Genomic DNA, 15,497 nt, shown 5'->3' on the forward strand with positions numbered 1-15,497 from the left:
TTGTTTACAAATGCAAGGAAGGGCCTCTACCCCATTAGGTGTCCTCCATTCACTCAGTATATGCATTGAATCTCAAACCGCGGTATTAGTAACATACTACCGATTTGTGAGGTATTATTTTGTTATTTAATATCGATTTGTTTGCTATTATGCTCAATTTTCGTATCAAATTATAATATATTTATCGATTTTTAAGATATTATGGTTTTATATTGTCAATTTGTAAGTTATTATGCTAAATTGTCGTATCGATTTGCTATATATTATTCGATATGTATATCGATTTGTAAGATATTATATGTTTTGTAGTATGTATTTGTAAGATATTTGTCGACAGACTTTGAAAATGTGTGCGTGCAGAAATACATTTTTACATGCTTGAGGTGGCAATTTTCGTATTCAAATCGCTGCTCAGTTAGCGATTTCTATTGAACTCGCTTCACAACCTCGTGGATATAATGAAAGCGTTATCGTCAACACACATGTACGACACGTCGTTTCTTTTATTGGCATGATAAGTAACAACTGAATGCTTAGTATAAGCAAATAACAAACCGCAATTGCTTTTATACTGTGATTCATTAAATCGTTTCTTTGACTTGCTTAACCTTATCGATATCCGTTGTTATATGCATCCTGATTAAATCGTAGTAAACGTATGTGCTTGCTAATGCAAATTGATATATTGCTTATAACAGTGGTGAGCTTATCATCTAGTTGTAAAGAAGACGATCTATCTCAATCATTTAAAAGATATGAAAAATTGAACATCTATAATAATGACGCACCTTAAGAAGTGAACATGTGCACTAATGATGCACATGATAAGGAGGGTGCAAACATTAGATTCACTATTGACTTGAATGTCTCAGTTAAAGAAATGTAATTTGATAATGAGGTAGACGATCATGATAGTACACTTAATAAAAATGCAGGCACTGATAATGTACATGATAGTACACTTGACTATGTTTCCGTATAAGGAATGTAGTTTAATAATGAGGAAGCTGCATATAAATTTTACAATGATTATGCCTTAAAAGTTGACTTCAGTGTTAGAAGGTTTTCTTGGTCAAAAAATGCACAAAGTGTCGTGGTGAAAAAGACATATGTTTGTTCAAAGCAAGGTTGGAAGAAATCAATTGGAAATCCAACAAGGAGCATGCCAGAATCAAGATATGGATGTCCAACGAGAATGGTGTTAAAAAAACTTTCGAATGAGAAATATGTAGTTTATACTTTAATCAGTGATTATAATCATTATTTATCTGCATCATTTATGACTTCTATGTTAAGGTCACATTGTAAAGTAACTGTAGCGCATGCTGTAATGACTGAAATAGCTAATATCGTCGACATTGCACCAAGGAAGACATACAATTTGTTTTCCCACATAGATGGTGGTCACGATAATGTGCCATTCACACCTATGGATCTAAGAAACTACTTGAGAATGAATATGACAGATAACATGAAGAATGGAGAAATATGTTGTTTGGTTGATTACTTACAAAAGAAATCAAGCATTGACCCTGGTTTCTTTAGTGCAATGCAACTGGATAAAGATGGATATGATGTGAATATGTTTTGGGCAGATTCAAAGTCAATAGTAGATTATGAATGCTTTAATGATGTGCTTGTATTTGATATGACAGTGATGATTAATACTGAACAATGGCCATTTGCGCAATTTGTGGGAGTGAATCATTACGCACAGAGTTGTATATTAGGCGGCACTTTTTTATATGACCAGACCAAAAAAAGCTTTGAATGGTTGTTCAGAGTATTTACATAGGCAATGAATGAGAAGCAACCTAAAGCTGTACTTACAGATGGTGATCAGGCAATTGCGGCCGCAGTGTTTCATGTGTGGCCAAATGTACATCACCGCTTATGTTTGTGGCATATCTTTCAAAATGCAGCAAAGAACATAGGATACATATTTAATCAGAAGACATGGTTTGACAAAGACTTTACAAGGTGTGTAGTTGAGAGCGTAGACGAGGTCGACTTTATGTCAGATTGAGAGGAAATGATTAATATATACGACCTTAAAGACTGCCTTTGGTTATAAAATTTATATGCAGAAAAAGAGAAGTGGGCATTGGCATATGGAAGACAATACTTTTGTGCATGTATGATAAGCACACAAAGAGCTGAATCTATGCATGCTACGCTGAAGAAAATCCTGTATTCATGTTTAACAATGTTTCACTTCATGAAACAATATAAATTATTTATAAACGATATAAGACAAAATGAGCTTGAACAAGGCGTGAAATGCTTCAATACACGACCTGTAACTTTGGGCATGAAAATATTGATGCGACCTGCAGATCTGTATACACTAGTTGTATTTGAATGGATTAAGAAAGAGGTTAAACATGTCATGAATTACAACATAGAAAGACTTGTGTAAACCGAGAATATAGACAAATACCATATTTTATGGGATGACGAAGAGCATCAGAAAAGGCAAGAAGCACATGTCACGTATAATGTTGACAACAAAAAAGTTGAATATACGTACAAAATGTATGAATTCAAAGGTATTTTATACCGTCATGCATTAAAGGCACTTATTCAAGAGAAGATACTAGAAATACCTGAGTCATATGTAAGGCAGAGATGGAGGAGACAAGCAAAGATTGAACTCTTGGATATGGATCTTGTCAGTCAATCTGATGTTGACGAGAAGTGTCACATAGCTTCCCGTTACCAACAACTGTGTAGGTCATTTATGCATGTTGCTGATTTGGCATCGAGAAGTGAAAAAAGCTATGTATGCATGAGAAAAGCGTCAAGGGAGTTACTTGAAAATGTGCAGTTAATTCACCTTCAGTCCGTTGCAGCTCATGGATACCAGTCCAAGTTAATGGGATCAAACAACTTAGATGAAAATCATGCTTCCCTTGACACTCCCGAGAAGTTGCGCCAAAATGTAAACATCATCTTCAATAAGTCAGTAGTAAACATTATTGATTATGATGAAAATATTCACCAAGCAAAGGGTATCAAAAGAAAACCTGCCTCTGATCGCAGTCGTCGGAGGGCAAAGGGTGCACTAGAATTGGTTGGCAAGAAAGGTCTAAGAAACAACCTAATTGTAATCAAAAGCAACAAAGGCCTTCACTTTAACAGGTATTTAAGACATTATATTGCTTTTTATGTAAATTGCATTATGTAAAACTTATCAATATCTAACTCATGTAATTTCCAACATGCAACAATACCCTACAAACGTAATTTCCAATGTTGTCACCTTCATTCCTCCTGACTAGATTTCCGGGAATGATAGCTTCAGTTTTACAAGTCTTTTGGTATGTAATCAATGTTAGGAGGAGGTTTGCATTTCTTGTGAAACTTAATGTAGTGTCTTATATTTTCTATTTCATGACAAACTCAGATGAATGCCAAATTGAGCTATGGGACACAGGAATCGTGTGTGACTATTAAGTTAGTTGTCATGCCTCTTTTCATGACCCAATTTTCATATTGTCTGATTTCTTAAGAGTTTAACAAAACAACAGAGCTCGTTTACTGAGAAATATGGTATAGTGGGATGCCATTACTACTGAGCCCCTTTACATTGAAGAGGATGTTTCCTCAGCTGTTCATAAACATTGTAACCAACTATTAATATTTTTTATATACGAAAGTGGTTGTAATTCATGTAAATCATGTGAATTTATAGTTACGAAGTTACAACGACAAAGATATGTGTTTGTTTTTATTTTCAAACGAAATCATTTCTATTCGAGAATCTAAATCATTTTTTATCGTTGAAGCAACAAATCAAAATCCTTAAACCATCTTTCTCAATCGCCCGTAAAAGTGAATAGGAGAAATCGTTGACATAGACATTGGCCATACTAGCAAATCGCTACACCAGACATTGTACAACAATTTTATTAGAAATCGTTAACTGATCAACGATTTGAATACACAAATCGATGCAAATATCACATAATATACTACAAATCGATACGATAATTCAGCATAATCGCTTATTCATATTACAAATCGATACGATCAACGTAAGTACTGTTATGCCTCACAAACCCTAGACAACAACAATCGTGGTAACTTCATATATCATAAATACTAATCGCGGAGCCTGATCCATCAAATATTTAGGATATTACTGAACCCTGAACATTAAACCCTAAACCCTAAACCCCAGACCTTAAATTGATAAACCCTAAACCTCAATTCCTAAACCTTAAACCCCAAACCTTAAATCATAAACCCTAAACCCCAATCCCTACAATATAAACCCTAAACCCTTAATATATTACTAAACCCTAAACCCTAAATCATAAACCCCAAACCTTAAATCATAAACCCTAAACCCAAACCCTAAATGCTAAACCCTAAACCCTTAATATATTACTAAACCCTAAATATATTACTAAACCCTAAACCTTAATATAGATATATATATAAAACCCTACCCGACCTTACCCTTCAAGCTAAAACCCTAATCTCTTTCTTTTCTACGGCAGCGCAACTTCTTCTTCTTCTTCTTCTTTTTTCTACTCTGCCTTCTACTTCTTCTTGTTCTTATTTTTCTTCTTGTTCTTCTTCTCTTTCTTCTTCTTCCTTGCATTTTTCTTTCTTCTTGTTTCTTTTGTGTTCCTTCTACCTATGCTTGATAGATGGGTTTTGAGGCCGATAACGTAGTTGTTTCACGCCATGAGAAAAGATTTGTATGATCTTCGATGATGATTATAGTGGCTATCTGTATGATAGACAGGGCATGTGATGCAGATGTCCATCTATTTGATCTATTCCTATTGTTTAATCCTACATTGTTCAGAAACCATACTTCACAATTAGAAAAATACCTGCCTAATCTTCGATATACTTCATGACAAATACTTTAAGGCGATTTATCATGTAGACCCTCGCCTCCTTCAAGGGGACAGTGCCAGAACTGAAGATGATCAAGCATATTGTGAAGAGCACACCAATGTCGGAGTCTCTGAAAATCGGCCTTGGCCTGAGAAAGACGGTACAATGGGAGCACCCTATGCCATCGTCTGTGGCCGAACCACTAGTGAGGAACAATTTTTGCAATTCGGTCTATTCACCGCATACATCGTAGATCTATTTTTGCGATTTTCAATCACAGAGGTTGAATAATACAATGATTTCTGAACAACAAATATCTTTTATCGCTTATTATATTTTCATTTACGAAGGGCGCACATTACAAGCATTTGTTCATCGCACACATCGCTAATCTAGACTACGATTTTAATTTACGTAGATGAAGCATTACAACAATTTATAAGCGTGTTTAGTAAAATTCAAATTTTATTTCAACCGAGAGAGATTTACATAATTTCTATACAGTCTTACAAAATTTGCATACACAGATTGGTGTACACAGTCTATAAAATCTCTTAGAAATCTATTTACATCATATTAATCCTGGCTGGATCGTGCCGTTTGTTTCCCTGTAAGTAGTCCAGTTGGCAAAATATTTTTGTCTTCCACATTTTTAAACTCAGTCAAATTTCGACATAGTTATACAAAAGTTGTTGGTATTGTCTATAAAATCTTCTTGAAGTTGATGAACATCAAATTACTCTTGCGTGGAGGGTCCCGTCGTTCGTTGCCTTTTAGGTCCTTTTGCCAGCTGAGTTATTTCTTCTTTCGCAATTAGAAACGCCATCAATTTTTTGCATAGTTCTTTGCGGAATCCAGGCATATCAACCTGCAAAAAAATGTAATGTGGCCCCAATATATATACATTGAATCCCCAATAATAGAGGGCAATAAATAACATACAATGTCGAAATAAGGTTCTCCACCATTATATATCGCTTCAATACACTTCACTATAAATACACCATAATCAACGATATTGTTTTGTAAAGGAGCATGGTCTGCCATGCGATAGATCCACTCGCTAATGTCAACTCCCAAAATGTCTTTGACGAAACCGATATGTGATTGATGCAAACAAAAGTTAATTCATGACCCCCGTACATGATACGATACCCTAATAGATGAAATCTTATGAAATGCGAAATGTCAAGCCATAACCACTGTCTAAGTCCAACGAATTGTAACACCATAGTTGTTTTTCATGTAAATCCATCACGTATAAGACTCAATGCTTTTCAGATTGCCAGAGTGTAGGAATCAATATCTGCAACTCGATCGTACAAATGGTGTTAGGACTGTTATGTCGTAACCTTGCACAAGAGGTTTGTTTACATACTTTTTCACTAGACAAAAGGTCTCCACAATGATTATCGTTAACCTAGTATGGTAGGCCGTCTTGAAATCCAGTGGAGTATGGCAATCGACGTACGATAGTCTGTTGACCAAAACATTGTTAATAGCAATGTTAAAACACAAATCAACTTGAGGAAATCATTAACCAAAATAAACATAAAATAGAACCGATATACCATGAAATAAGGGTTGACGATGCTTATAGTTTTGCTTGTTGCATTCCTTTTAATATACCTGGCGAAATTGGATACAGTCTGTTTGCAGCAAATATGAACTTGTTAACGTATATACACATGGCTTACGTAAATAGATAACTGCTACTGGTTTCATACGAACAAAATTACTGATCATGTTGCCTTGTGCGAATTCATCGTGCATCCGTTTAATGTTGTCCCAGAGTGATTGGCTGAGTTTTTGCCCAACTTCTTTGGTGGATGTTCCACTGACCAAAGAACCTGGCCAACCATTGTTGACTGCGTACATCGCAAATCTATTTTGCATTTTTCATTCACGGAGGTTGAAAAGTAAAGCGATTTAGGAACATCAATTTTTTCTTATCGATGATGTCATTTTCGAAGGTTTAATATTACAAGCCGTTGTTGGCCGCGAACCTATTAGGCGATTTAAATTTACAGACAATCATTAACAACGATTTCTAAGCAGCAAACTTTTCTTATCGCTATTGACTTTTATCATTTAAGATGGGCGAACATTACCATGCTTTGTTGACAACATATATCGCAAATCTATTTTGCGATTTTCTTTCAAGGAGGGAGAAAAATACAGTGATTGCTGAACATCAATCATTTCTTATCGATGATGATCGTTATCATTTCGATTTGCATTTACGGTAGATCAGCAAAGGAGCGATTTCTGAGCAGCAAACAAGCCATTGTTGACCTTTGTAAATCGCATATGTGTTTTGCGATTTTCATTCAATGACGACGAGGACTATTGTGATTTCTGAGTAGCAAACATTTCTTATCGCTGTTGACTTTTATCATTTAAGACGGGCGAACTTTACCATGCTTTGTTGACCGCATACATCGCAAATCTATTTTGCGATTTTCTTTCAAGGAGGGAGAGAAATACAACGATTGCTCAACGTCAATCATTTCTTATCGATGCTGACCATTATCATTTTCGAACGTCATTTACAGGCCTTTGTTGATCGCATAAATCGCATATGCATTTTGCGATTTTCATTCAATGACGATGAGTTATATTGCGATTTTTGAACAACAAACATTCCTTTTCGTTGTTTACTATTATCATTTAAGACGGGCGAACTTGTTCGGCCGTTGTTGACCGCATACATCAAAAATCTCATGTACGATTTTCATTCAACGACGACGAGTAATATTGTGATTTCTGAACAACAAACGTTCCTTATCGCTGTTGACTTTTATCATTTAAGAGGGGCGAACGAGTTCAACCATTGTTGAAAAAATACATCGCATTCACGGAGATTGAGCCATAATAGCCATTTTTGGCCGCATGAATCACATATGAGTTCTGCAATTTGTATTCATTGACGACGAGGAAAATTGCAATTTCTAAACAACGAATGTTCTATATCGTACATTTAAGGGCGAACTTGGACAACCATTGTTGACCGCATACATCGCAAATCTATTTTGCGATTTTCATTTATTGAAGGAGAGGAATTCAACGTTTGCTGAACATCGAACATTTCTTATCGATGTTGACTTTCATCATTTCTGAATGTCGATTATATGCTTTTGTTGACCGCATACATCGCAGATGAGTTTTGCGATTTGCAATGAACATCGACGAGGAAAGTGCCGATTGATGAACCACTACCCTGGTTTCTTTATCGCTGTTGACTATTATTGTTTAACACTGACGAACTTGGCCAGCCATTGTTGTCTGCGTACATCGCAAATCTATCTTGCGTTTTTCATTCGTGGAGGTTGAGAAGTAAGGCGATTTAGGAACATCAAATTTTTCTTATAGATGATGTTATTTTCGAAGGGCGAATATTACAAGTCGTTGTTGGCCGCGAACCTATTAAGCAATTTGAATTTACAGACAATCATCAACAGCAATTTCTGAGCAACAAACTTTTCTTATCGCTGTTGACTTTTATCATTTAAGACGAACGAACATTACCATGCTTTATTGACTGCATACATCACAAATCTATTTTGTGATTTTCTTTCAAGGAGGGAGAAAAATACAGTGATTGCTCAACATCAATCATTTCTTATCGATGATGACCATTATCATTTCGATTTGCATTTATGGTAGATCATCAAAGGAGCGATTTCTGAGTAGCAAACAAGCCATTGTTAACCTTTGTAAATCGCATATGTGTTTTGTGATTTTCATTCAATGACGACGAGGACTATTGCGATTTCTGAGCAGCAAACATTTCTTATCATTGTTGACTTTAATCATTTAAGTCTACCATGCATGGGTTCCCAATTTTCTCAAACTCCAGATTTCGCCGCATAGGTTTCGAATATCTTTGGAAATAGAAGGGATCAAATTATCGTCCTTTATAATCATACACTATGGCACAGACACCTCCTGTGTTCCAAATAAATAATTCGTCCATGTATTGTTGGTGCCAATTCACGTTCCTACCCCCACCACTATTCATCTTCCTTCTCACTTCCAAAGGCTTCTTTGGGATAGACTGTCCCAAGCCAGATTGTAGGAGAACTCAACTACCATACTGCAACTCGGCTTCATAATTGCTAAACAACCAGATATCGCGGTCAGATAGTCTCGCAGCCTCGGCAGCAACCTCTTGGTCCTCGTCCTCCCCATCTCCATACGGTCTCCACACAACATGTACATTGGTAATTCTTTTTACTAACGAGTGATAAATATATTACAATGACTATTACTAAGAATGCTTACGATTATTAATATTTACAGTACTAAAAGATAAATGCTATGGCGACAATGATTTGTACTAACGAAGACAAAATCCTGCAGCCATGATTAATTAAAAATGCTAAACATTTCAACAATTTGTAATATTGAATGATAAATGCTGAACCGATTGTAAACAATTTTAGATCATTTACCTCATTTAGTTGCAGCCCATCTAAAATAGACTTAGCATTATGCACTGTGACATTTATTCTAGACCACTGACTGATCTTTGGAAAACCACAAATCGCAGGGCCACACTGAGGATGCAATGCGATAATATGTTCCCACGTTCAAGCCTAACAAAAATAATATATTAGTAACACTACAACCTTCAGTGAGCTTTGTCTACAAGTACTAAATATGTAATAAACAAATACCTGAACAAATGGCCAAAACCCTCCGACGGTTTTCATACCCCTACTCGCACGATAAAGTTGATTGTACAAGTGTGCGAGTATAGCGACACCCCATGCATAGTTGTCGACTGCGTCTAAGTCTTCCAGGTACTGCAACCACATGTAACTTATTCTCGAACCAGAACAATCGGAAAATAAAGTAAGACCAAAAAAATAAAGAAGAAAGCCGCGCAACTCTTGGTCATCTCTTTCAGATGCACAATAGCGGACCGACCTTCCCATTTATTACGAAAAAAAGAGACTTTCATTGATGTGGAATTGAATCCACTAGAAATACATTGAATCCATTTGTCCATCAACATTCCTAGAAGGGTCGTGCATTTTTTTCTTGCGTTATAGTTTGAATCTCGTAATAGGACAACACTGCCAACGCACTTAAGGCCAGTGTTCCACGCCACATCTTCTAGGGTCATGGTGATCTCAAAAGAATCAAACTGGAATGTGTTTGTCTTATCATTCAACTTATTTACTAGGTGGGTCATGGTGTTCCGACACGTTTCAAAATAATGCTGGTCGAGAAGGCCACCGAAGTGCATATTTCGTAATCGGTCCTTCTGATATGCACTCAGTTGACCATACCACGACAGAACTACAAGCCACTGATACCGCCCTCCGAGCTTTTTACCTGGTGCTCTACTTCTCTTCTGACCTCCCTGTAACACACAATAGCATATTATTCATACCAATTATAAATTAGTCTCATTTGCACTTATAAATAATATTCTACTAATCGCTATAAATAATATTGGTTGCACACACACTATCACAGTAATCGCTATACATAGTAATACCTATCACAGTAATCGCTATACAAAAATCGCTACACATAGTAAACGCTAACACATTAAATCTTGAAAGACAGGACAAATTTATGTACCTTGGTTGCACTTTTCTCCTCTTCAACCCATCCCTCCAACCTAGGCCTTTCTTGTTGGTCCACTGCATTCAACTGCTTTTCTACTACTACCGTCTCTTGCTCCATCACCTCTATCATCTGCTTTTCAATTTGTTCCTTCATTTCCCTTTCCTTTTCTTCCTCATACTTTTTCCTTTCCCTTTCCTCCACTTCCTCCTCCTGCTTCTTCCTTTCTCTTTTCTTTTCTTCCTCTTCCTTCTTCTCCTTCCTTTATCTTTCCTTCTTTTCCTCGTTCTCCTTCTCCTTCCGTCGCCTTTCCTTCTCTTCCTCATGTTGTTTCCTTCTTTCCTCCACTTCCTCCTCCTCCTTCTTCCTTTCTTTTTCCTTTTCTTCCTCCTCCTCCTTCTCCTTCATTTCTCTTTCCTTCTTTTTCTCATCCTCCTTCTCCTTCTGTCACCTTTCCTTCTCTTCCTCATGTTGTTTCCTTTTTTCCTCCACTTCCTCCTCCTGTTTCTTCCTTTCTCTTTCCTTTTCTTCCTCCTTTTCCTTCTCCTTTCTTTCTCTTTGCTTCTTTTCCTCTTCCTCCTCCTTCTGTCGCCTTTCTTTCTCTTCCCCAAACTCCTTCTCCTTCCTTCGCCTTTCCTTTTCTTCCTCATCCTAAAGCTTCTTCCTTTTCTTCTCTTCCTCCTCCTTATTCAATTTCATTTGCCTCTCCTCTTCCGCCTCCTTCGCTTGCTTTACCCTCTTTCGCATAATTGTATGTTCCTTCAACAGCTTTCGCACTTTCGTCTTAGCATCCTCCTGTATATTCTTCCATTGCCTTTCCCTCTCCTCCTCATTCTTTTTTTTGCCTTTCTATCTCCTTTGCCTTCTTCCTTTGCCTTTTCTTTTCATTCTCCTCCTTATTTATTTGCTTTGCCTTCTCTTGGTCATTCTTCTTCTGCATCTTTAGTTCTTTCTCATTCTTCCTTTGGTCCTCCACCTTAATATCTGATGGATAATCCTCCACATAATACAATTCCAATGTTTTTTCCATGTCTTTATCATTCTCAATCTTGAGTATATTTTGGTACATTTTAAAACGCTTAGATAGATGAGACTGACGGACAACTTCTCTAATACACAACCCATAGAACGATGAGGTATTTCTTCTCTGATGAGCCGCAGACATTGCTAACCTGCACAACACATTAATTTAATTGCATCATTATATGTTACAACCGCCTCCTCATGTATATAATAATACAAATTGTCCCATTTGTTAAACAATCTCCATCATTATAAATCGTCGCAATATTTGGCTTCATAAGTAAACATCATTGTAAGATTTAGCAAACTTAAGTACAAATCAAGGAATCTTCATAAATACACATCGCTATTGCTTTGAATGTATAAATAATCACAGATTCAAACTTACAAATCATTGTATAAATCACAACCTTCATAAGTACATATCGTTGAAACAATTTTTTGATGCCCACAAGGTAGATATGTACAAATCAATTTCTTTTCGTATGATACAAGGTGTTATTTAGCATGGAGACGACGACCCAGTAGTAAGATTTAGCATTCAGATTTACAAATCCTTTCGATTGCATAACGAAAACTTATACGAAAATCACCGAAACGATAGGAGTTTGGGTAATCCAATTGTAGAGTAAGAAACACCCAAAAGGTAGATGCAACAGATGGTGGCAACGATGCTGCCACTGTGCGTAAGACGGAAAATGATGCTCTGGTGGTAGCAGAAGAAAGCAAAGGATGCTCCGGCAGCAATAGAAGAAGGCAACGGATGATCCGGCGACAACAGATGAAGGCAAAGGATGCTTCGATAGACTTTTCTACTTAGGGAGAAAATGAATTCTTTTGACTTTTTAAATCCTAGAGATAAAGCTTCCTACACACGCAAATTTTTATGAAAATTTTGGCACGATCACTATGCGTCATTTCACTTTTTTAGATGGAGGGCAGTTTTATCCTTTTCATGAACCGACGATTCAATTTTCTAGATGGAGGGCATTTATGTTCATTCCAGGAAGAGAATGGCGGTAAAGGGTACTTAAGTTTTTGCGATCGCACCAAATTTCGATGCTAAGTGATGCGAACACACATGGGGATACTAGCCGGACTTGATCTTATATACGTGGCACTCATTGGGACCCCCAAACATGAGATGTAGCTAACTGCCCTGTACGGGGGGGGGGGGGGACATATAACCTGCTTTGTCTAAAATCTACTCTTTGTCAGCCTTTACTACAAAAATTTCAAAAAAGATTGAATAATGGAGTGGAAAAATACTTTCTTTGGCTGCACAAATTTTACTGTTAAAAATTGGTGTTGGGCTCTTTTCCAGTTTATTGGATGATGTGTTTTCAAATCCCCAAGATGGTACTGCATCAAACAGAGAAAATGATGAGAAAAATTTTGTGGGGTGGGTCAGACCAGAGCGGTGCTGGCCTCTTTTTCGTGTTTTCAACTCCCCGAGATGATACTGCATCAAATAGAGAGCTATGATAACCTTTTTATGGGGTGGGTCATACCATAGCGATCACATTCATCTTATGAGTTGGCTTTAGGCTGCGTAGAATAAGTGAGGTCAATGTTGTTTTATTAACTAAAGCTTCATGGAATGTTGCTTGCAAGAATCTGAACCCTTGGACAAATCTTATTTAGGCTAAGTACCTCAAAATAAACTCTTTGTGGTTTGAATGGAAAAAGGTCATGCATCTTGGGTCTGGAAACATGGGCAGAGCCACGTTAAGGGGAGGGTGGGCACACAGAAATCCCCAAGGGGGTATGAGTTAGGGTGGGAAGTGCCCACCCTGATCAAGTCAAGGTGGGCACTGGTGCCTGACCGAAAGGGGGGCTGACGGGCGACAACTCTCCTTGGCCATTCCCTTTCCCAAATCCATCTCCATTCCCCCCGATACCCTAAGGCCTAAGCAGATCCTTAACTCACTCTCTCTGAACCTCTACCATCCCAGCAACCCAACTTGTGCCCCCCTCTCTCTCTTTTCCTTTGAGGTTTCGCCCCTGCCCATGACCCCACAAGCCACATCAGCAAGCAATCTCTCTCTCTCTCTCTCTCTCTCTCTCTCTCTCAGCCGGAAGTGTTTGTTAAGGAGGAGTCCTTTGCGCTAGATCTGATCTTGGGGCCGGTTTGTATTAGGCGCAGCAAGAGGTGGAGGTTCATCTGGCGGATGTGGTTGCTTACTTCTTGGTGGTTTGTTTGGATGGAGCGAAACGATGCTCATTTTCGTCAAATTTCAGTTAACATTCAAAACTTGGTGCATAAAATCTTGGTAGATGTTTATGCGATCTTGCGTACGCATCTTAGTGATCTTCCGCTCCCTCCTGCTGACGCTAACTCTCCTTTGCCGCAATCTGGGCAAGTGGTTCCGGTGTGAGCCCGTTTTATCTGTCTGATGTTCTTTTCTCTTGTGATTTCTTTGTGTTTTGGCTTTTGCTCTTGTTCAGTTCATGGGTTCAACATTTTGTTGATCTTCATGAGTGGTAATGTTGAATTACTTTCGTCTCTCTCTCTCAGCCTCAGCTTCGTCCTCCCTACGATGGTGCGATCCCACCTATGGCCCCCTCTTTAAGGCTTGGCCCCTGCCCATGACCCCACAGATCATAGTGGTAAGTTGAACCCTAAATGTATAATTGATGCTTCAAGAATCAGGATTTCAATTAGCGTTTAGGTTTAGGGTTTTTTGTGTCTTTTTTAATTAGTATTTATGTTTTTAATTAGATGAATATTAATTAGTTATTTCTATATTTTTTAATCAACATTATACATGATTCACATGTTTGATTTTAGTTAGAAATTTAGGAGTTCAGTTATTTTTTGTTTCAATTAGTTTATGCATGAGAACTACAAATGATGTTTGCTAAAATTGAGGTTTTTATTTAATATTTTTTAAATAGCATGAATATTTAATTAGATTTTAAAGTTTTTATATTTTTTAAAAGCATTTAGATTTTTATTTTATTTTTAAATAAGATGAATATTTAATTTTGGTATTTTTATATTTTTGTATTTTTAATTAACATTAAGCATGATTCTACATTGTTTAATAGAATAAATGCATAAGTGATGATGTTGTGACCTCTAGGGTTTTCATTAGCATTTAAGTTAAGGGTTTTTTGTGTTTTTTTTTTCAAATATCATTTAGGTTTTTAATGAGATGAATATTAATTAGTTATTTCTGTATTATTTTAATCAACATTATACATGATCCACATGCTTGATTTTAGATAGAAATTTGAGAGTATTGTTATTTTTTGTTTCAATTAGTTTATGTATGAAAACCATGAATGATGTTTGTTGGGATTGAGGTTTTCATTTTGTTTTTTTAATAGCATGAATATTTAATTAGATTTTAGAGTTTTTTTAATTTATTATTAATAGCATTTAAAAATTTATTTTATTTTAAATAAGATAAATATTTAATTTATGTATTTTTTAATTAACATTAAACATTCCAATTGATTGTGTGAGTATGACCTTTTTAAGATTATTAAAAATAGGCAGTCCTCAATATACCAAAATTTCATTATTAAAGAAGTATGTACATTTTGTGTACACAATCCTGAGCCCTAATAAATGAACCATGTCGAACACATCCATTGTGATTGATCAATTAAAGCTCGAGAACATGATATGATCGAGTGCCATAGTGACAAATATCGCGAGATTTACAAAAATCTTGCGATAATATCTCGAGAAATTGCCTGAAAGTTTTAAACGGCAATTTCTCGCGAGATTTTCAAAATATCATGAGATTTGTGAAAAAAACATAAATATCGTGATTTAAACGCTGTATTTACGTTTTAAACGGCTATTTATTGCAAAAAAATCATGTATTTTTATTTTTAAATAGTTTTTATTAATATTTTCTTATAAAATAATATTTTTATTTTTAAATTTATTTTTTTATTGCTGAGAATTTGCCAAAAAAAACATGAGATGTATGAAATTTTCTCAATTTCTTGTGAGTTTTTGAAAACGAGAAATTGCCGATAAAAACATTTGTCACTATGCCGAGTGCACCATGTACAATCCCAAA

This window comes from Nuphar pumila, chromosome 15 (assembly GCF_984573655.1).
Source record: "Nuphar pumila chromosome 15, dmNupPumi1.hap1.1, whole genome shotgun sequence".
NCBI lineage: Eukaryota > Viridiplantae > Streptophyta > Magnoliopsida > Nymphaeales > Nymphaeaceae > Nuphar > Nuphar pumila.